The 22662-nt window shown below is 42.1% G+C and overlaps 1 protein-coding gene across 4 annotated transcripts in view; it reads right to left on the reverse strand.

The window, feature by feature from the left end:
• LOC134219475 (uncharacterized) overlaps positions 1 to 22662 on the reverse strand; it is a 407421-nt gene that overhangs the window by 189452 nt on the left and 195307 nt on the right. The gene's annotated exons all lie outside the window — the stretch shown is intronic.

The following is a 22662-nucleotide window of genomic DNA, read 5'->3' on the forward strand; positions in this document are numbered from 1 at the left end:
TCGACCTTGCGACCCTATCAAGTGGCAGAAAAAACAGTTTTGCTGCCATGCTCATTGATACGGAAATCTCATCACCGCCGATGGGAAATGGTTTTCTGCGGTTGGTCTATCTCGAACCCTCACATCAGGGAAATATATTATGAAGTATTCCCATGAATGAGTATCTGATAGATGTATATGACTTATGCTTGACTGCCCCGGCATCAACCGACATGTCCAAAGTCCCATCGTGTTACTACTAATGGGAAATGGTACCACTGCACTGGACTAGGAATGTGAGTAGATGATAAGAACTCACCTCCAGTTGATTTGCTTGTTTCTATGGTGCCGAAGAACACAACGAGGCAAAGAAGTTGATTCTCGATGGATATCCACATCGAGAGTTATAACATTGGACCAGGAAATGGAATGCTCTCATCCTCAACGGTTGGGATTGGTATTGTTCCAGAGCAATAGAAGTTCATGCATGGTTATAGCAAAGCCTACATATGCTGTACACATGTTACTGCAACACTGGATCCTTTCATATTGTACACTCAACGAACTCAACTACGGAATCCACTTCAACGAGCAACTTCAATCCTAGAACCGCAAGGCAAAATAAGCCTGAAGAGCATCCAAGCCGGCAGGCAACAGTTGATTGATGAAGCTGAATGTAAAATGTTGGTTATGCCATCCGTAGCTCTATACTCTGATGACTGCAAGCTGGCACAGCTAATGTGTACACTCAATTAATTTTGCCATTAATTTTGAGAGACTGCACCAACAAACGGACCCTGTTGCTGATGCTGCTCAGACTCCAGATAAGGAAAGTTCGTTTTGGTTTGGTAAATATGCGAAAACGCTTTGCGTTTTACGCCCGGAGTGGGTTCACGAGTTCTCGATAAACACAATGCGCTAACGACCATCGACGATGTTGACGATGATAATGTGGAAAACGAAACTTGGATTTCGTCCATTTGTTTATATTTACAAGTGAACAATCCAAGTTCCAAGGTAATTGTAAGATTATTACAAAGTCATTTCTATAATGTTTACTTTGGATTACGTAAAGCCGATCGAAAGGTTTATTTAGGGTTCTGAAAATGTGGCAAATGTCGCGAAATCCAATAAGCCACTTGTTAATGAAAGCAAAAAATCTAACACTAAGTGTTACCGTTCCAATTTTACGATACTTTTAAAGTGCGATTTATATTGACCCAAATGCAGTAGGAAGGTTAAAGTAGTAAACTGTAATTGAACATCGTACACAACAAAAACTGAAAAGATGAGTCAGAATAGTAATCTAGCAATTAGTGATTAGTATCAGTGTCCACGGACGACAACCCAGATTTCCGTATAAGAAGAGCACTGCCATCATAGGCAGGCAAGGCTATGGAACGGCTTCACCTCCACAAAACGGCATCACCGTCGCGCTAGTTGCTGTTATTGGTAGCGGCAAACCATCGACTGCGAAGCGGGAAAAAGCACACCATTAGAGGCGACATGCGATCCAACCACCACAGTTCAGGGTGGTAATGAAAGTTCGACCCAAGGTCTCCCGGAGAGCTGAGACAACTCATCGCATTTTGTGCGAGGCATCGAAGCCGAATTGCGTGTGCATTGTTTCGATCTGCGCCCCGGTAATTTCATCGTCTGGCTGGCGGATCACGAGTCACGACTCGGATCCAAACGATTGTTTGTATACCGGTTTGTAAACAATCAGACAGAAGCGCCGAATATGGAAATAGCAACCTGGGCCGGCTTGGTTGGGTGAAAACGGCTTTTATACACTCGATCCGTTTGCGGTAGAAAGTGAGAGTGATGGTTAGTAAGTTCGCAGCTTACTAATTAGATCTCTATTGATTAGGGTGGCTCAAAAAACACTTTTTCACATTTTTTGATGGGCCGCCCTCTTATTCGGTTCTATTTTATGCCCTGATGCTCTGGACAAAATTTCAGCCAAATCGGTCAACGTTTGGGCAGTGCTAAACTCTTTGGAAGTTTATATGGAAAAATGTATGCAGAAACATCAAAAAACAGTGATTTGCAGTTGGACGGCACAATTTACGATCAAGAACCATGATACTCATTCAGTTCTTGTAAAATAAAATACAAAATGTTATGCTGAAAACCGCGAGAATATTAGAGTTTATTACGCAAAGATATTAGCATTTTACTGGAGTGTTGTAGGGGTGAATTTATTTCTTTTCAAAGGTAAAAGAAACGAAATTTGCTCAAACCCCACTGCAGAGAAATGCTAATAACTTAGCCGGGCAAACTCGAATCTTCTCGCGGTTTGCTGCATAACATTCTGTATTAAATTCTCCAAGATCTGAATGAGTATCATAGTTCTTCGTCGTAAGTTGTGTAGTCCAGCTGCAATTTACTGTTTTTGGATGTTTCTGCATACATTTTTCCATATAAACTTCCAACAAGCTTAGCACCGCCCAAACGTTGACCGATTTGGCTGAAATTTTGTCCACAGCATCAGGGCATCAAATAGAACCGAATAAGAGGGCGGCCTATCAAAAAAATTGAACAAAGTTTTTCCCATGCTAATTTGAGCCACCCTACTATTGATATGTTATTGATATGATATTACCTAACTATTTGAATTCCATGAACATGTGTAATAGGCAAAGATAAAGCATAAACATATTACACTGTGTTATAATCATTAAAAAAAATCCTCATTAATCCTCCCAGCAGTAATGGTGCCTCTCCCGTTTTTTCGTGTTACGTCGAAGCTGATTTTTTTAACTCGTGAAAAGATGAATATAGTTCCCGAAAATCAAAAAGAAAATACTCTGGTCATCTAACAAGTATATTCAAACTTTCTTTTGAAACTTGTGTTAACCCTTTTTGAAGTTAAAAATTATCATTTTCGATTCACTTTATTTAGCTTTCCAGTATTACTGCATGCAACTTTCGTCAAAAGACGGACTTCAAAGATAAAAGATCTCCATTAGCGAATTCCAGATTTGGTCACATAGGATGGAATGACTAATAGTGGACTATTTATGCAGAACTGCATGTGCTCGGCAGAACCTGATATAAACTCCGACGTTGTGTTTCCACTCAGTGCTAATGCCATGAAATGCAAAAAATAACCCAATTTACACGAAACTTTCATGTTGAAATTTGATTTTTTTTTTTACGTAAACTACTACCAAGAAGAAGTAGGCTCGGATAAAGGCTAACTTACATCTTGGGAAAATTTTCCGCCGGATTTTGGTCCCCGTGCATTTTGAATGGGGCCGGGATTTTGATATTCCGTGCACATATCCCGAAAACATCGCATATGTAAAAATGCATGGGGGAAAAATCTGTGGACCAAATTCCCGAGGTGTAAGGTGGTGAGGTGTGGTGAGGTGTACAGTGTCCAAAACGAAAATGTTCAAATATGCAATCGTTTCCCCCAGAACTAATGCTGGGAGTAGGGTGGTCTAACCGGTAGTACCGAAACCGGTAATACCGGTATTACCGGCCAATATTGGATACCGAAAATACCGGTTTTAGAGACGGAAAATACCGGTATTTTCGGTATTTCAAATTTCAGAATTAAAAATCTCGAATAGTTTCCACCTACATATATCAGCTGAACTGCATGTAATCGCATATCTGTCCCATATAAATAGGAAATCCAGCATAGATGGGAGAGCTATTAGGTTGCAAGCAGTAAAGACTCATCGTGCAAAAAATACAACAATTGAATGTGCGCATGGATGTATGTTTCCTAAGTAAGCATCATCGACGAAATTCACCTATAACAAAAATCGATCATCATCGACATTAATCATACATATTGCTTCATTCTCTTAGCCATCTGTCAAACTGCCAATGACTTTTTTTTTCAATGAACATTGTTGACATCGTCAAGAATTTTCTCGCAATAAATGAAATTGTGAAGAATGTACGTGCCATAGCAGTTTTTTTTGAAATCTTTACTTAAGTTATTTCTCCTATTACAAGAGATCATCACTAAGCCATAGTAGTGTTTCTTAGAAAAACGTAAAAAATGATTTGCTGCAAAAATAAGTCCGTTCTGAATTCGGAAAATAATTTGAATAAGTGGCTGACCCCAAAGCACGCTGAAATAGTATGTTATTTATGCTCAAACGGATCTATGAGTTGAAGCTTTAACCCGAATTAAACTTCGGTGATAATTTTTTAGAGGTTGGGGAAATAATTTAAGTCCTCAAACCTGTTCAAGCTGCTGTGGAACTACTCTGCCGTGAGTTCTGCACGATCTTTGTGCTTTTTTGAATAATTCTGCCGTAAAGCAATTGATCAGAAACTATGTTCTTCAAGACATCTTAAGCTACTTTGATTAAGAAAGCGGACAATATATTGAAGCATCTGATCATTCCTGATGCGATCGTTGAAACTGTGACAATGACCATTCTTGAGGATCGGTACGAAGAAATTGCCTCTGAAAGGATTAAGGGAAAGTACTTCACACTGATTTTTGACGGCTTTCGAACCATTCGTCCAACTTCGGTTGAACCAAAAAGGGATTCTCAGTAGTTGGCATCAATTAAAGACAGGGACACCGTCTTCGACCAGAGGTCGTACAGACTGAACACTTAACACCTAGCATGAGACGGACAGGACACATAACACCCAGTGGACCAGTGGAGAATTTTCTGATCTCGAAAAGTTTTCTCTTTACCGGGCGGGAATCGAACCCACACTCCATAGCACATGCGTCAAGACGATTAACGTCGCTATCCGCACGGCCACGAATCCCACATTGCCATCAAAATCCAATACGGATTGGGAGATGAGTCACTCAGTATGTTAGTTACTAAACCAATTAATTACTTAAGTTTCGCTTTTCTCAGCTCAACAAACAATGATTTTAACATTCGAAGTTTTTCAACAAATATTGTTTTTCATCCAAAAGTCCAAATAAAAAGTTTTTCATTTAATACCTGAAATTATCACAAAAACCGGTATTTTACCGGTATTACCGGTATTGACTCCTCCAAATACCGAATACCGGTATTTGTCAAAAATTACCAATACCGACCACCCTAGCTGGGAGGCAGTTCCTGAGGGAAATGATGGCGGAACCCAAGGTGAGTTTAGTCGGTATTCCCGAGCAAAGTCTGAAAACATAATGAGAAAATATAGAAAACATATTTTGATTTTGACATCAAATTGAAATCATAATTTGTTTTCAAATATGAATCATCATGATAGATTACATATTTTGATCTCATTTTGCTGTAGATTTCTAAATTGTATGATAATCACAAACTGTGTACTTATTTTGTTATCGGAAACCTCGTCGGAAACTTTGATATTGGTTTTCGATTTGCTCTTATCGACAGCAGGAATAGTTTTCGATTTTATATCACAGTAAGACTTTTCTGCTATACGTTTTGTTATTTTAACTATTAAAACAACCAAAAAGATAACAAATTAAATAATCATGTTCGGCGATTCAACAACATCAAAACAATTTAACGATTTGATCTCAAGCTTTGCTATCAATATCTTGAGCTATTAGTTTGCTCTTGTTAATCGCAAAACCTGATATTTTTATGATGTTTCGTTGCATTTTTTGTTATTTTTACTTTTATTTCAAACAAGTTCATATCATGTTTTGTTATCAATAACACGGCTTCTACCCGGGTCGGGTTACCTGCCATCCGACTGGTGGAGTCCGACATTCCAGGCTAAGACATCATATGTCAAGGGTTAGCTATAAAGTTATTAAATAAACATGTATTACACAAATAAAGGTACAATAAAACAAAATAATTACCAATTACTTACTTATTCGGTAACAGGTTATAAGAAATTTATTATTTCTATCAATGCGGACACCTCCTCCCTATCGCAATTCAATTTTGTATCTGCCTTTACAATTTAATTTTATACGCGCTATCCTATAACAGTCAATTAAGTTGCTTATGGTTGCTCAAGGTTAAAGCAAATTTACTCTTTTGGCAACGTTCGAATTGACGCGTAATTTTATGCGCAACAAATGGTTTTACTAAAAGCAAAAGGAAGTTCTGAAGAAATATCCGGATGAACTAACAAAGGTCTCTTCAGAGGATTTTCCGAAGGAATCTCGGGAGAAATGGTAAAAGGAGTTAATGATTTAAATTTCTAAATTATTCCTGGAATGGAAAACAAATGAATGATTTAAAAAAAAATATCGGAGAAATTCCTGGAGAAATTTCAGAATGAATTTTCAAAGCAAAACCTGAAAGAAACTAACGAAGGAATTTCCAATAGAATTTTCCGAGAAATACCTATGAGAACAACCAAAGAAATTCCAAAATTTATCAGAAAATTCTTTCGAAATGAAACCCTAAGAAATTCTTGAAAAATCAGTTGTTTTATTCAGAGCAATTTTGGCGTTTTTATTTAAATTTCAGGGAAACTATTCGATTTGGTGGGTGACGTATTTTTTTTTAATTCTTAATTAAAGAGGCTTTTAGACTTTGGCATGCCCCATCATGCTCCAGCTTAACTCCGCCAGTGGTGTAGAGTTTCCATGGCGTCTTAGGCACACATTCTCCTGATTAGAATAATCGATACCTAGATTTTTCGTGGCTGATAGAAACAAAATAAGGGACCCTTGGAGTTCGTTGGCTTGCACCAGAATGATGCGGAGCATCACAACATGGTTCTGCCTTCTGACAGTACGGAAAGTATCCTGTTTGATATTTTTGCATATAGAACTCTAATATCTAGGAACTTTTTTCAAATAGGTGTAACTGTATTTGACCTAGAAATTTGAAATACCAAATATTCTCCCTGTAAGGCTTATTTTGTTCAATCGACAATACTAACAGATAGATAGGAATCCGTTCTTTCTGTTGGGTACATTAGTTGATCAAAATAATTTAAATGAAGCGCACAATCGCCGTTCTAAAATTCAAGGTCAGAATCAATTCGGCTCATTTGAAAAAAAGAAATCCTAGAATTATCGATAGACATCAAAATAAATTCCTCAGTAATCGTGCATAATAAATAACTTCCAATTGGTACCCTTGCATTCACCAAAGGAAACAGTTCGTTTTTATCGATTAATGGTTATTGACAATATTGTTGAAGTTCCGCAATATCTGTTATCAGACCCAAAACAATACTTACTTGTGCGAAGATTGTTATTGTACACCCAGCCAAGGATACGGTCAAAGCTTCAAGTTCAATTACGCAATGACACTTGTCATTCCAGAACTCTAATTAGCTGAGAACTCCCATTCCAAGTAAAACCGGATAATTTACCCATTCAAAACTAGCCGGCTGACCCACCTCCAGGGTCAAGTTCATTTTCGTTTATCATTTCCACACACATTGCACAACGTTCGTGTAATTACATCAGCACCTACACCATTGAATAGGAAAAAAATCATATTCCACGGTTGTGCCGCACATACGCACACGGCCCCCCGGCCCAGGGCCCGATTAAGATACGCATATTAAGTACCAACCTCACCGTAATTACCACTCTGATCTATCTCGCCGGGAAAACAAACTAACGAAACTTTAAACTTCTCGCCTCTGAACTCAGCGAACTGAGAGACCACAACCAATGCAATGCAATGGTTTCTCTCGCTCGCTGAGGTCACCACGAGAAGTAGCTGCATGTCTCGACAGTAGGCGCTGTTGAACTCGTATCCAAGCAACCTACCAACGATCATGTTCCGGACGTGGCTCAAGAGTGTCTCCAAGATCGCAGCAACCCAATTATCGCAGACCGCGGTAAAAAAATGTGAAGCATTTTTTGTCGTCTTCCATGGAACGTGTGAGTAAACAACGGAGAACGGTTCAGCATTGCTTGACCCCTGTTGAATACACGGCGTGGAAGTTGTATGCATTTCTGAGAACCTGAGCTACCGCCGGTCATTTATAGACGATTGTGATCGAAATACATGCAAGGTGTAGTGCTTACTATATCGATATGGAGCAACACAGTGTGTACGATTTCGAGTAATTTTCAAGTTCAAGCGTCTGACTGACTGACTGACAATTGCTCACTGTTTCTTATTAGTCATTCATTATCTCTGATTGGGATGTTAAATGCTCGAAGGCGTACCCAACAGTATGGAGCTGAACCATATCCTCGATTCCTTGAAGCGCGAAATGGTACAATTACCAGAAGCCATAAATACGAAGGAGCGTACGTTTTGTCACGGTTCATTTGAACTCAGACCCCTTCGATCCATAGGCCTACTCTGTGTCCGTGTTAGTTGAGGGTTGAGAAATCGCACATTTATTCGTCTGACAACAAGCTGAGACGAGACCTGCAAAGACGCTGCTTCTTTTCTCTTGTTTTGACACTTGTTCTTCTTTTCATCACAGTTGACCATCGAGTTTCAACTGTTTACTTGACTGTTTCACCTAAGCCCCAGGTGGACCCTTCTGAGCACAATAAAAGTGTATCCAATTCACGAAATAGTTAATTCATTTTCATAAGGATTTTTATACCGGGAACAAAACACAGGTTTATTACTGATTATTAACAAGCTAAACGGAAGGTTTGGAATACTCGTTAAAGTAAAAAGTCTTGGTAAAACAAAAATGATGTGGAATATTTTATTTGGGATACCAATACTTTCACTCAAAAAGCTGCTGGTTGCACCTGACAGTTCGTGACAGCAGTTGACTGGCAGCAGCTGAAGTTACATTTTTTCCTCTTTGCAGGTCTCGTCTCAGACAACAAGTAATGGTAAAAAAAAAGCTTAACCGGCTCAGTAGTATCGACCTTGTTCATATGCCTATAAATCGGATGGTCTGGTCTAGTTCGTCGGCTGTTTCGCTTCATTATACCGAAGACAAGACACAACTGATGCAATTGTATAGTCGCTTCTGACTTTGTTGCCCAACCATTTAGTAAGACAAATTGCTTAATTTTAGACGCAATTGATAGTTGTTTCTTTTATTTTAGAAGTGTTTTTCAGTGGGGTCATTAAACTACAGTACTAAATTGATTAAATTAAATTCCACTAAATTGACGATAATCATCGGAAGTTCATCAAAATGTAGATCTGTTTCAACTTCCTAGTGTCGGTACCGTGACTAAGTTCATTGCAACCTTGTAGAATTTCAAATCCAGCAAGGAAAAAACTGGCACACAGACATGTTTCGGTTCGACTTCTTTTGGGGCTAGTGCCACAGTGGTACCTTCGAAACCGGCAAAAAGAATCGAATTTTTGGACACAGCACCAAACAAATGAATGACAAACTCTGTATAAATGGGTGATTGAACGGCTCTACACGCCGTAGAAATCTGCAACTCAAGGTTTCGTTTCGGTTACCTTCGTTGGAATCTCGACGATCACTGTGGAAGGTGAAACTGGATTGTTGATTGATTTACGGAACTTCTGTGTCAACAGTTCAATAAAACCTAATGATGCTTACTGGTAATGATTGATCCGTTGGATAACATTTTCGTGACACAAGTCACTGTGTTGCCGATTATATCGAATCATACAAGTGTATAATGGGCAACCGATTATGATTTAATCTACCCTTCAGAGCAATAGTCAAACATGATTGGATTAATTGCCCAAATCTTCGCATGTTCGCTTGAGTCTGGGAGCTGTTTCATCTCATTGAATGAAACCAACCAGTGCGATCAATCACGTGCCTTCGTGGGAGAGCAGATTGCAGTTTCCAATTAATGCCGCAGCGCTCGCTGCGTCGTGAAACGCATGAAACAAACAGCCAAGTAGCGTCAGTGCTCCCGGCTCCAATTTGGCTGGGAAAAATGTTCGCCGTCCAAGCGGAAAATGTCCAAAAAATGAAAGGGTCATTCAATTCTGACGCTTTTAGTTTGGGAGATGACAAATTCGCTTGAGGGCAGACAGTAGCGCGCAAGGTGATCCGCTCGACAGAGACGGTTATTTGTTTGATCTGTCTAATGAATTGTCTTTAATAGCGAAGGTCGGATGACGGCGAGGAAAAGTGTTAAACGCTGCTGAAAGATTGATGGGCGTCATTATTTGTGGCGAATGTCTAAATCGGAGTTGGTTTTTTTATGGACCCAACTCCTAATGATTTACAAGATCTACGTACGATCGAATGTTCATAGATACACTATTGCTTATTTAAGTGAAACTTTTAATAAGGTTAACAGCATAATGATGCTTATTATTATGGATCCAAACGGCGCAATAAAATAAGCGAGCAGACCCATTTTTTGTATTGTGTTGCATTGCATCGCTCAATCGCAATAACGGAGTAATTCTCTAATTGCAAATTGGTAGCTGATAGGTGTCTTCTTCTTCAGCAGTGCCAGAAAAATGAAACCCAAATAGTAACGGTTTGCAGAACAGTTGTTTGCCTACTAACGGAATTGTTCCGCTATTTATTATTGCTGGTTCTGTCTTAATTAGATTTGTCGTGAGCGGAAATGGATACGATCGAAAATGGAATCGCCGTTTCGAAATTCAAGGTCCAAATCACCGAGTCTATAAACATTCCATTCAATTGCTCCACTTTATTGTATCTTAACAGGTTTTCATACTTCGCCATCAAGGACGTTTTGGATGTATCGTAGTTGGTTCAAACCGAGTCACTGACACTAGCAACAGGTTCCATAACTTATATGACAAAATTGTAAGCTGAGCTTAGCATTTACAAAAAATCCAATCTTATTTGCAATTTACTAGTCCTTTATGTTCACTCCAAGAATTTCGGGAGGCTCGGAGGGCTGACTTTCATAAACCGATTAACTTAGCTCGACGAATTGAGGTGATGTCGGTCAACGAAGTCTTCTGTCTAGGCTAAAACAAACTTACGTTATCTTGATTGATTGATCATAGTTGGGCGGGTATTTCACATGGATGGGTTTTCGTGGAAAAGGGTACAAAAACAGAGATTGCTTACATCTGAAAATCCTACCCATTTTGAACTGCACCTTTTCAAAAAGGATATGCAGAAAGGCGTGTGCTTTGATATCATGAGGCATTGTTTAGTTTAGCACTTGGCCGCTAGGTGGTGGTATATATGAAATCATAATTTTAGACTACTCAAGATATTACGATATATGGAATTTCCAACATTGTAAGTATTCCTATTGCACAAATTTGAAATTTGTAATAATTATGTCCTTAGCAAGGTTAATCTGGTGGGAATGGACTGTCTTATGACGGAAAAAATAATTATCAATTTTACAATTAGGCGGCGCTAGTGTGCTTGCAATATCTTTGCATGTGTGAAATAGTACTCTAGCTTGAGACCCTTCGTACCAACACCCAAGTTGTATTCGGTAAAATTCTCGCTTAACTTTTCAAAAGGACCCATGTAACATTTGTATCATGAATTAATTTGAATATTGCAATCAACCGACAAATATGAAAGCTTTTGATTGCAGTGCTCAAACTAATTCATGGAAAAAATGTTACTTAGCGAGAATTGTTCACGATGTCGAAGATTACAAAGCGGTGCTCAGTGCTATGAGAACTACTTTGAAAGGAGGCTTCCGTGGCTCCTGAAGGGAGGCTTCCGAGTCTCGTGAAAGGAGGCTTCCGAACCTTTTAAAAGAAGGCTTCCGAGAATTAAAAAAAAATGCTTCCCAGTCTTTTGAAAGGACGCTTCCGAGCGTTCTGAAAAGAAACTTCCAAGTCCTTCGAAAGGAGGCTTCCGAGCCACTTGAAAGGAGGCTTCCGAGCCTCTTGAAAGGAGGCTTCCGAGCCTCTTGAAAGGAGGCTTCCGAGCCTCTTGAAAGGAGGCTTCCGAGCCTCTTGAAAGGAGGCTCTGAGGCCTCTTGAAAGGAGGCTTCCAGGCCTCTTGAAAGGAGGCTTCTGAGCCTCTTGAAGGAGGCTCTGAGCCTCTTGAAAGGAGGCCTGAGCCTCTTGAAAGGAGGCTTCTGAGCCTCTTGAAAGGAGGCTTGAGCCTCTTGAAAGGAGGCTTCTGAGCCTCTTGAAAGGAGGCTCTGAGCCTCTTGAAGGAGGCTTCCAGGCCTCTTGAAAGGAGGCTTCCAGGCCTCTTGAAAGGAGGCTGGAGGCCTCTTGAAGGAGGCTGAGCCTCTTGAAAGGAGGCTTCTGAGCCTCTTGAAAGGAGGCTTCTGAGCCTCTTGAAAGGAGGCTCTGAGCCTCTTGAAAGGAGGCTCTGAGCCTCTTGAAAGGAGGCTTGAGCCTCTTGAAGGAGGCTTCCGAGGCCTCTTGAAAGGAGGCTTGAGCCTCTTGAAAGGAGGCTTCCTGAGCCTCTTGAAAGGAGGCCTGAGCCTCTTGAAAGGGAGGCTTCCAGGCCTCTTGAAAGGAGGCTTCTGAGGCCTCTTGAAAGGAGGCTTCCTGAGCCTCTTGAAAGGAGGCTTCTGAGCCTCTTGAAAGGAGGCTCTGAGCCTCTTGAAAGGAGGCTTCTGAGCCTCTTGAAAGGAGGCTTCCTGAGGCCTCTTGAAAGGAGGCTTCGAGGCCTCTTGAAAGGAGGCTCTGAGCCTCTTGAAAGGAGGCCTGAGCCTCTTGAAAGGAGGCTTCCTGAGCCTCTTGAAAGGAGGCCTGAGCCTCTTGAAAGGAGGCTTCGAGCCTCTTGAAAGGAGGCTCTGAGCCTCTTGAAAGGAGGCTTCTGAGCCTCTTGAAAGGAGGCCTGAGCCTCTTGAAAGGAGGCTTCTGAGGCCTCTTGAAAGGAGGCCTGAGCCTCTTGAAAGGAGGCTTCCTGAGCCTCTTGAAAGGAGGCTCTGAGCCTCTTGAAAGGAGGCTTCTGAGCCTCTTGAAAGGAGGCTCTGAGCCTCTTGAAAGGGAGGCCTGAGCCTCTTGAAAGGAGGCTTCTGAGGCCTCTTGAAAGGAGGCTTCCTGAGCCTCTTGAAAGGAGGCCTGAGCCTCTTGAAAGGAGGCTCTGAGGCCTCTTGAAAGGAGGCTTCCTGAGCCTCTTGAAAGGAGGCTTCTGAGCCTCTTGAAAGGAGGCTTGAGCCTCTTGAAGGAGGCTGAGCCTCTTGAAAGGAGGCCTGAGCCTCTTGAAAGGAGGCTTCCTGAGCTCTCTTGAAAGGAGGCCTGAGGCCTCTTGAAAGGAGGCTTCTGAGCCTCTTGAAAGGAGGCTTCTGAGCCTCTTGAAAGGAGGCTTCTGAGCCTCTTGAAAGGAGGCTTCTGAGCCTCTTGAAAGGGAGGCTTCTGAGCCTCTTGAAAGGAGGCTTCTGAGCCTCTTGAAAGGAGGCTTCTGAGCCTCTTGAAAGGAGGCTCTGAGGCCTCTTGAAAGGAGGCTTGAGCCTCTTGAAAGGAGGCCTGAGGCCTCTTGAAAGGAGGCTTGAGCCTCTTGAAAGGAGGCTTGAGCCTCTTGAAAGGAGGCTCTGAGCCTCTTGAAAGGAGGCTTCTGAGCCTCTTGAAAGGAGGCTCTGAGCTCTGAAAGGAGGCTCTGAGCCTCTTGAAAGGAGGCCTGAGCCTCTTGAAAGGAGGCTTCAGGCCTCTTGAAAGGAGGCCTGAGCCTCTTGAAAGGAGGCTCTGAGCCTCTTGAAAGGAGGCTTCCGAGGCCTCTTGAAAGGAGGCTCTGAGCCTCTTGAAAGGAGGCTCTGAGGCCTCTTGAAAGGAGGCTCTGAGCCTCTTGAAAGGAGGCCTGAGCCTCTTGAAAGGAGGCTTCTGAGCCTCTTGAAAGGAGGCTTGAGGCCTCTTGAAAGGAGGCTTCTGAGGCCTCTTGAAAGGAGGCTCTGAGCCTCTTGAAAGGAGGCTTCTGAGCCTCTTGAAAGGAGGCCTGAGCCTCTTGAAGGAGGCTGGAGCCTCTTGAAAGGAGGCTTCTGAGCCTCTTGAAGGAGGCTTCCAGGCCTCTTGAAAGGAGGCTTCTGAGCCTCTTGAAAGGAGGCTTGAGCCTCTTGAAAGGAGGCTTGAGCCTCTTGAAAGGAGGCTTCCAGGCCTCTTGAAAGGAGGCCTGAGCCTCTTGAAAGGAGGCTCTGAGCCTCTTGAAAGGAGGCTTGAGCCTCTTGAAAGGAGGCTCTGAGCCTCTTGAAAGGAGGCTTGAGCCTCTTGAAAGGAGGCTTCTGAGCCTCTTGAAAGGAGGCTTCTGAGCCTCTTGAAGGAGGCTGAGGCCTCTTGAAAGGAGGCCTGAGCTCTTGAAAGGAGGCTTCCAGGCCTCTTGAAAGGAGGTTTGAGCTCTTGAAAGGGAGGCTTCTGAGCCTCTTGAAGGAGGCTTCGAGGCCTCTTGAAAGGAGGCTTCTGAGCCTCTTGAAAGGAGGCTTCTGAGCCTCTTGAAAGGAGGCTCTGAGCCTCTTGAAAGGAGGCTCTGAGCCTCTTGAAAGGAGGCCTGGAGCCTCTTGAAAGGAGGCTTGAGCCTCTTGAAAGGAGGCTTCCTGAGCCTCTTGAAAGGAGGCTCTGAGGCCTCTTGAAAGGAGGCTTCTGAGCCTCTTGAAAGGAGGCTGGGGCCTCTTGAAGGAGGCTGGCCTCTTGAAAGGAGGCTTCCTGAGCTCTTGAAAGGAGGCTTCTGAGCCTCTTGAAAGGAGGCTGAGCCTCTTGAAAGGAGGCTTGAGGCCTCTTGAAAGGAGGCTTGAGCCTCTTGAAAGGAGGCCTGAGCCTCTTGAAAGGAGGCTTCCAGGCCTCTTGAAAGGAGGCCTGAGCCTCTTGAAAGGAGGCTCTGAGCCTCTTGAAAGGAGGCTTCCAGGCCTCTTGAAAGGAGGCTTCTGAGGCCTCTTGAAAGGAGGCTACTGAGCCTCTTGAAAGGAGGCTTCAGAGCCTCTTGAAAGGAGGCTTCTGAGCCTCTTGAAAGGAGGCTTCCAAGCCTCTTGAAAGGAGGCTTCCAGGCCTCTTGAAAGAAGGCTTCCTAGCCTCTTGAAAGAAGGCTCTGAGCCTCTTGAAAGGAGCCTTCCGAGTCTCTTGAAAGGAGGCTCTGAGGCCTCTTGAAAGGAGGCTTCCAGGCTTCTTGAGCAGAGGCTCTGAGGCCTCTTGAAAGGAGGCTTCCGAGCCTCTTGAAAGGAGGCTTCCGAGCCTCTTGAAAGGAGGCTTCCGAGCCTCTTGAAAGGAGGCTTCCGAACCTTTTAAAAGAAGGCTTCCGAACCTTTTGAAAGGAAGCTTCCGAATCTTTTGAAAGGAGGCCTCCGAGCCTTTCAAAAGGATACTTCCGAGTCTTCTGCTTTTGGAGGGAGGCTTCTGAGTTTTGAAAGAAGGCTTCTGAACGTTTTTGAAAGGAAGCTTCCGAGCCTTTCGAAAGGAGGCTTCCTAGCCTCTTGAAAGGAGGCTTCCGAATCTCTTGAAAGAAGGCTTCCGAACCATTTGAAAGGAAGATCCTGAGCCTTTTGAAAGAAGCCTGCTGAGCGTACTGAAAGGATGCTTCCAATCTTTCGAAAGAAGGCTTCTAAGTCTCACGAAAGGATGCTTCCGAGTCTATTGAAGAGGCTGAGCGCCTTAAAAGGAGACATCCGAGCCTTTTGAAAGGAGGCTTACGACGTGAATGGAAGGAGGCTTTCGTCATGCGTAGAAGAGGTTTTCAATAATCAAAACTTTATAGATATTTTTTCATTGGTATTGTAATGCAGGGGTACAGGGCTACATGTATCATGTACCCCAGGTTGAGAACCGCTGTTCTAGATTTTCCAAATCATCCAAATCTGGAGTTCAGACCTAAAGGATCTACCACGTCAACTACGCTCTATTCACCACCAATAGCCACTACCAATAGATATGTCCAAATCGGATATTTTAAGTTCTCCAAATCATCCTGGAGTTCAGACCACGTCAACTACACTCGGTTCAATACTAATAACACCTCATTGACTCTATATAGGTCCTTAGCCTCCAAGCCATTATAGAGTTCAAACTTAAAGGTTTTACCAAACATACACAGTCAAAAATTATGAAAATTACACGCCATGGAAATATTTGTACCCATATTTTTGGGTTCAATAGCCTTTAATTTTACATCCAACTTTTTCTGTATGCAATATTGAATACAAGCTCACGGTGTGCCTGTGACGGTTATTAACGAAAAAAAATGTCCATCCATTCTTCAAATTCAAAATTTCAAAATATTTCATCTAGGGAATCGAAAGTTATAGCAGTTACAAATTTAATGATTTTTGCGTACGATATTTCACTAATATGCAACCATATATACCGTAAATTTCCTCCTGATTACATCCAAATAAATTATCATCAAATATGCAATTTGCAACCTCAACCAACTATAACCTAAAACCTATTCTTTGAATAATAGAAAAAAATAACAAAGGATGTTAGAGATAATATTGTTCTAATGTCAATGACAAAATAGACAATACAACCATAATACAGTATTCAAATTACAGAATTATTGCACTTCAATCTCCTAATCATACCAAAGTGTGAATATTGTCTATGACAGACAAGTAACTTCACTCTGTATTATGATTCTGCTTTTATTAAATATGATAATAGTTGGTAACATAGCATACCGCGCTGAAACAATTTTGTCTTTCATGGGTACTGGGTAGTTAGTAAGACTAGTAACCAACATTTAAACAACAAAGTGCATCATTTGTTGCCTGTTATACAACCATCATCCAGTTCGATTCAAGCAGTGGGGGCAGCAGGGACCATGTCCAAGGGCTTGACGACCCCTCCCCAGCTATCTGTGAGTCAGGGGGTTCTGCCTAGGAGGTGGTGGGGTTAACAGGGGGCGCTGTTAATTCCCTCCCAAAAACCACATATCCGCAAGCAAACCTTATCAAGCGACCGTGTGCCGCTCAAAGCATACAAGCCCCTAACCCCGAATCCCAAGGTGTCAGGCGACCCGTGCCGAAGGGATGAATGGCCTGGGGGGTGAAACAATTAGCCAGGTCGTTAACGGAGCCTGTGGAGGTTCCACAGAGTGAGGGCTGCTTCGGCGGCAAGCGGGTGGCAGTGGGTGGTACCCACACACCCCAAGTGGTGCACATGTGGTGCAAGCGAATGGGAGTTGGGGGTATTACTCGTAATACCCCCACAGAATGAGGGACCGAGTGCATGGGTGAGCACACAAGTAAGTCTCGCATGGTACGCATGGTCGGTAGTGTTAGAATGACTGAAGTCTGGTGAGGCCTGGCAGGAGTGTCGGGGGGCAGATACCTCTGCGGCACCTTAGAAGTAGGGGACACGAAAGTCTCGCATGTAAGGTAAGTGGTGCCGCCCCGTTGCAGGATGGGGAGACCATCACACTGGCTGAGAACTATCTGGGCCTCGAAATGTCAATAGGTGGGTGCTGCCTGCAAAGTACCTTACGGAGACCTATTGACAGTATCAAAGCCTGGGTAGGTGAGTGTTAGGCACGCTTGTCGTGCCGGGTGTTCCACGCCCAAACGATGCACAGGAGGTGCACAGAGTGGATAAAAATGGGAGATGGGGGTATTACAACCCCCACTGAGGGGGTGACTGAATGTCAAGGAGAGGGGTGCACAAGTGGTGCAAGCGATTGGGACTGAATGTATGCGCGAGCACACAAGGTAGACGCGCAGGGTACGTATGGGCAGAGTGGGTGCTTAGGCAGTAGTGTGATCCGGCGGTCAGGGACGGAATGAGTGAAGTCTCGCTAGGCCTGGCAGGAGTGTCAGGGGCAGATACCTCTGCGGCACATCAGAAGTAGGGGACACGAAAGTCTCGCTATGACTGGCAGGAGTGTCGGGGGGTTGATGCCTCTGCGGCACCTCAGAAATAGGAGACATGAAAGGGTCTGCCTCGTAGCTGAGGTAGGAGCGGCATAGGAGCCACCAACCTAGGGTCGCCTCCGGCTTGGTAGACAAGTGGTGCCACCCTGTTGCAGGACGGGGTGAACACCACACTGAGTGAGGACTCTCTATGTTGTGAGATGGCGGCATGGGGTACCCCCTGCATTGGTTCCTTGCAGTCATTCAAGCGGCATAGGCAGGTGAGTGTTGGGGCACATGTGGTGCCAGTGTGTCTTGTGCAAATGTGTTGCATGGGGAGTGTCGAAAAGTTGAGGCGCATACGTGCACTTGTGTACGTCATGGAGGGGGCGCAATGCCCAATAGTCATCCCCCGAAGTATTGCTTAATTGCGGGCCGGGGGAATGACTGGAGAGGAAGGAGTTGGTTTTAGTGGGTCGGGAGTGGTGATCCCATCCCCACACTACCTGGGTTCGCCTCCGCAGGTGTCTGTTTGCAGATTTCCATTACCTTCGTTAAAAAAAGAAAATAAAAAAAATAAAAAAAAAAAATAAAAGATGAAATATTTTGAAATTTTCATAGCAGACGCCTGGATATTATATCTTTCGAAAGGCGAGTTCAGAATGGATGGACATTTTTTTTTCGTTAATAACCGTCACAGGCACACTGTGAAGCTCCATAGTAACGACAACCTGTAATTTTAAAAAGTGACTGAAAAATATCAACAATAAAAATATCAAATCGAACGGAGCCTTTTTGTTACATCATATATGCTGTAACATTTTTATACTGCGTAGAGTAGCGTTTGAAGCCTCTCCTAATTTCATGACGGTCTCGATTTTTTTTACAAGACAAAATACATTTACGCAAAACCCAGAAGTCAGCATACGTGCTTAGTATTTGCCAAGCTACCATTGTCTATCCGTCTGCTGGAAGAATCGGTATCCATTGACGCTTCCCACAATCGCAACATCATTCAAAATTCTTTCTGAAATTGCTGCAGAAATTATTCCGGAAAAATGTCTGCAAGAATTTCTTTGAACAATCCTCCGAAAATTCTTTCAGAATTTTCTGGAATTTCTTCTGAAAATCCTTCGGAAATTACTTCGGAGATTAATCCAGAAATTTCTATGGAAGTTCCTCATAATATTCCTTCAAAAAATTCAATTCGATCCTTCTTTAAGGATTCTATTCAGTACCTACAACACCTACGAAAATTGTTTTAGGATTACCTTTGGAAATTCCTTTAGAAATTACTTCGGAATATATTTTAAGAATTCTGCCAGCACTTTCTCAAGAAATCTCTTTGAAAGCTCTAGGAAGTAATTCTTGAAATTCCTTTGAGATTTCTCTCAGGAATTTCTTCAGAACTTCCTTCAAGAATTCTATGGAAAATTCTTCCAAGTGTGTTTCTGGAGGAATTTTGGCAGAACAACCTAAGTAGAGTTGGGACAAGAATTTCTAAACGTATGTATTTCTGAAGGAATTCTTGAAGGAATTTCCTAAAGAATTGTTAATAGAATCCTCGAAATAATTTGCAATGGAATTTCCAAACAAATTCCTATTTGAATTTTTATATAAATTAATACATTTTTACAATTATTCCTTCAGGAACATCTTAAGGAATTCTTTCGGACATTCTGCCAGGATTTTTCACCGGAAAGTTCTTCGAAAATTAGGACAGAAGTAAAACAAAACCCTGTTTTGAATCTGGAATTAAGACTTGCCAAAAAACCAAAAATATCGGGATTGCAGTCGATCCATCATCAATAATCAAATCATACTTTTTCGAATATTCTCCAGAATTCTTTGGGAATTTACTTCAGAAGTGACTTCTGTAAGTATGCGGGTGAATTTTATTCATGAATTAATTCAAAAGTTCGTTCGGAAAATCTACCTTTGGAAATTGCTTCAGGAATTTCATCGGGGAGTTCTTCTCTCTCCTCAAGGATTTTTTTTCAAAAATCCTCCACAAATAAATCAAGAAACACCTTAAAAATGCCTTAACCCTTTCAAGACGACTTTTTTTTTACTTCGACTTAACGCACAGATAAGGGTTTTTCCACTCGATCCTGTCAAAACTAGTAATGAAAGTGTTGAAATATTTTTTGGGTGTCCTAGGCCGTCCAAACAGTTCTGGAGTACATATTCTCGAATGTATCAGAAAATATCTCTAGAAACAAAATGTCCAAAGCTGATAATATGTCCAAAAATATCTATGTGATCATAAGACATGAAATTATCGAGTTTTGAATTAACGTAACCTATTTTAGGGTCTCCAAAACGGCCTGGAGTTTGGAACATACGATCTACCCGATCAACTAAGCCCTTTGCTAACACGCGTGCTGCCTGGTGAAAAAATCACAAAATAAGAAACAAAGCAAATTCCTATTCATTGCTTTGTTTCTGATGGGATGGAAATAGGAGCTATGGGATGAAGTGCAGAACCATTCCCCTAGTTTTCTTTTATAAAACGTTTTCAGTATTTTGTTAGAAATATCTAACAGAAACCCAAAAGTATTTTTAACTATTCTATCCTATTTGTGTTAATGTAACTAGATATGAATCAGAGAAAGTAAAACTTTGTCAAAGAGGCAAAGCCGTGGCGTGGATTCCAAGAGACCTTGTGAAGTCTTTTTAATGGCCACTTATCGAAGACCGATTTCTTAACCTCCGCTTAGGCCTCAAACCAGGTTTAAGCACATGGGTAAGCACCGCTTAAGAGTAAAGAAGGCCCTAAGGGATAAATTGACTGTAAGCACGTGACCGGCATAATTATTGGTCATGAATTGGAAACTCCGAAGCAAGTACAATGAGAATAACTTTTTTTTTTATCAAAAGTGGATTATACAATTGGTGAGCTGTGCAGTGCAAATTTGCTGTTTCTCTGCCAATCGTGGTTAGCAACTACGATTTGTATAGTTAATCAAGCTAAGCTCTTCTTTGACTATTTGCACAATATGTACGGAACATTGCAAAATCCAGAACGGGTTGAAATATCATTAAAATTGCAGATTTCTTTACTCATGATTGCTTTCAGCTCATACTGAGCATAGGGGAAGGAGGGGCAATATGCCCCAGCTATGCATAGACTGCTTTTATGCCTTAGCAATAACGATTTTCATGGGTGTTTCTACCTCACGCAACAGTTAAACCACAGACAAACAGACGTAACACTAGAGAAAATAGCATCGACCATGACTTCAACGATCAATTTGAATTTGATTGATTACCCAATTCAGAACTAATGGCGCTAGTGTCGTAATTCTTCGGGTTTGACATTTCACTCCAGCGCCTTCTGGTGACGATGTCATACGAAACACCATTTCGTGTAACATGCTCGCAAGATGGTGATAGAGGAGTTGAGCGATGGATTTTTCAGAAAAATGTTCAATCTGTTACGTCTGTTTGTGGAGTAGAGATGGAACAGTTGTGCCGTTCTCAAGTAACACGCAAGTTCTATCCGAAGCTCAACGCATCCCGCAAAGGCTTCGTGCCGCGAGCCGAGATGCGCAAGGATAAGGATGGGAGCATCTTGACGAACGAACGTGTAGTGATCGAAAGGTGGAAGCAGCAATATGAAGAACATTTAAATGGCGCTGAGAGTACAGGCAGTGAAAGTCAAGGCAGCGGAGGGGATGACTACGTCAGTTCAGCGGACGATGGAAGCCAATCAGCCCCCACCTTAAGTTAGTTAAGTGAAGGATGTCATCCAACAGCTAAAGCCTAAAAAAGCAGCTGGCAAGGATGGTATAGGAGCTGAGCTCATCAAGATGGGCTCGGAAAAGCTGGCCAGCTGAACAGCTACAGGAGGAATGGAAGGAAGGGGCCATATGCCTCATCTACAAGAAAGGCAACAAGCTGGAGTGTGAGAACTTCCAAGGGATCACCATTCTTAATGTCGCCTACAAAGTGATATCCCATTTGTAGCCAACATATCTTAGAGTTTCGATTAACGATTACTATAAAAAATGTTGACTCTTGTTTTTCGGTTTTTCGTGTGCACACGTACACACATACATACGGACAGATAGACATTTATTCAGTTCGACGAGCTGAGTCAATTGGTATATAATATCATGAGTCTCCGAGCCTTCAATAAAAAGTTTGATGGCCCTTCGGTACAACTTTGTTGTACGAGATAGGCAAAACAAAAATATTGGTAGTATTCTACCAAACGACTTATTTGGTCAAATTCCACGACAACGACAGACGATGCCCAAGTGACATGTTGTCCAATGGTCTAACACTCCCTCTTTAGATACTGGAAAGCCTCTATGAGGGTATCTAATATAAGATGCAACAACTATATCTCCTGGAATCAAACATAACCTATGCCGGCCACTTTCGTGTATAAACTGGTATGAAAACTAAGACGTAGTGTCCTAGTAGACATCAAAACTGGCAAACTATTACAAACAGGACATCATAAGCCTATCTGGATCCACCCTTTGTTTTATTTTTTGCAGAGGTGAACCAGTCAATGGTTAAACAGCATCCATCCTGATTTATTACTGTATACATATTCATAGTAGTGTTCTAAAAAAACTTTCCAGAAGTTCAAAAAGTTTGATTGTGTGAAAGCTATCTAATAATTTTAGGTAATCAATAACTATCTAACTTATGCCAATCCCACTGCAATAAATTACTAATACTAGCGTATAGATTGAATATGTTGATACCACCAAAAAGCTCATGAATCCAAACTATCAATCAACAGCCTAATAATAACTAAAAACAAATGCAAATCTATCACAGCAAACAGCATGCGAACCACCATCCGAATGGCAATATTCCAGCTCTTGATTTGCCTCTCTATTTACAGTCGAGTTGGTATTGAATTTATTATGGTATACTGCATCGCTACAAAGCTACCCCAATCAAGCGAAGCGAAAAATGCACTTTGTAGTCAGTTAGTGACCCAGCAACGACCCAGCAGTAACAGCACCAGTCGGTGCAGTTTCATATTCATATTCATTAGAAATTTATCCATCCATAAAGTGCATTCATGAACGAAGCAGTACGAAAGGTTAATGGCAGGAACGGTTGGGGGAGGTTTCAAAAAACTGCTCTAGTCTTTTGTCAGTAATAGCTTTTTCCGATTTCGATTACAACATGACTGGATGGTAAATAGTTGAGGCAGAAGCATGAACAAAATACGG

This window comes from Armigeres subalbatus, chromosome 3 (assembly GCF_024139115.2).
Source record: "Armigeres subalbatus isolate Guangzhou_Male chromosome 3, GZ_Asu_2, whole genome shotgun sequence".
NCBI classification, from domain to species: Eukaryota; Metazoa; Arthropoda; class Insecta; order Diptera; family Culicidae; genus Armigeres; species Armigeres subalbatus.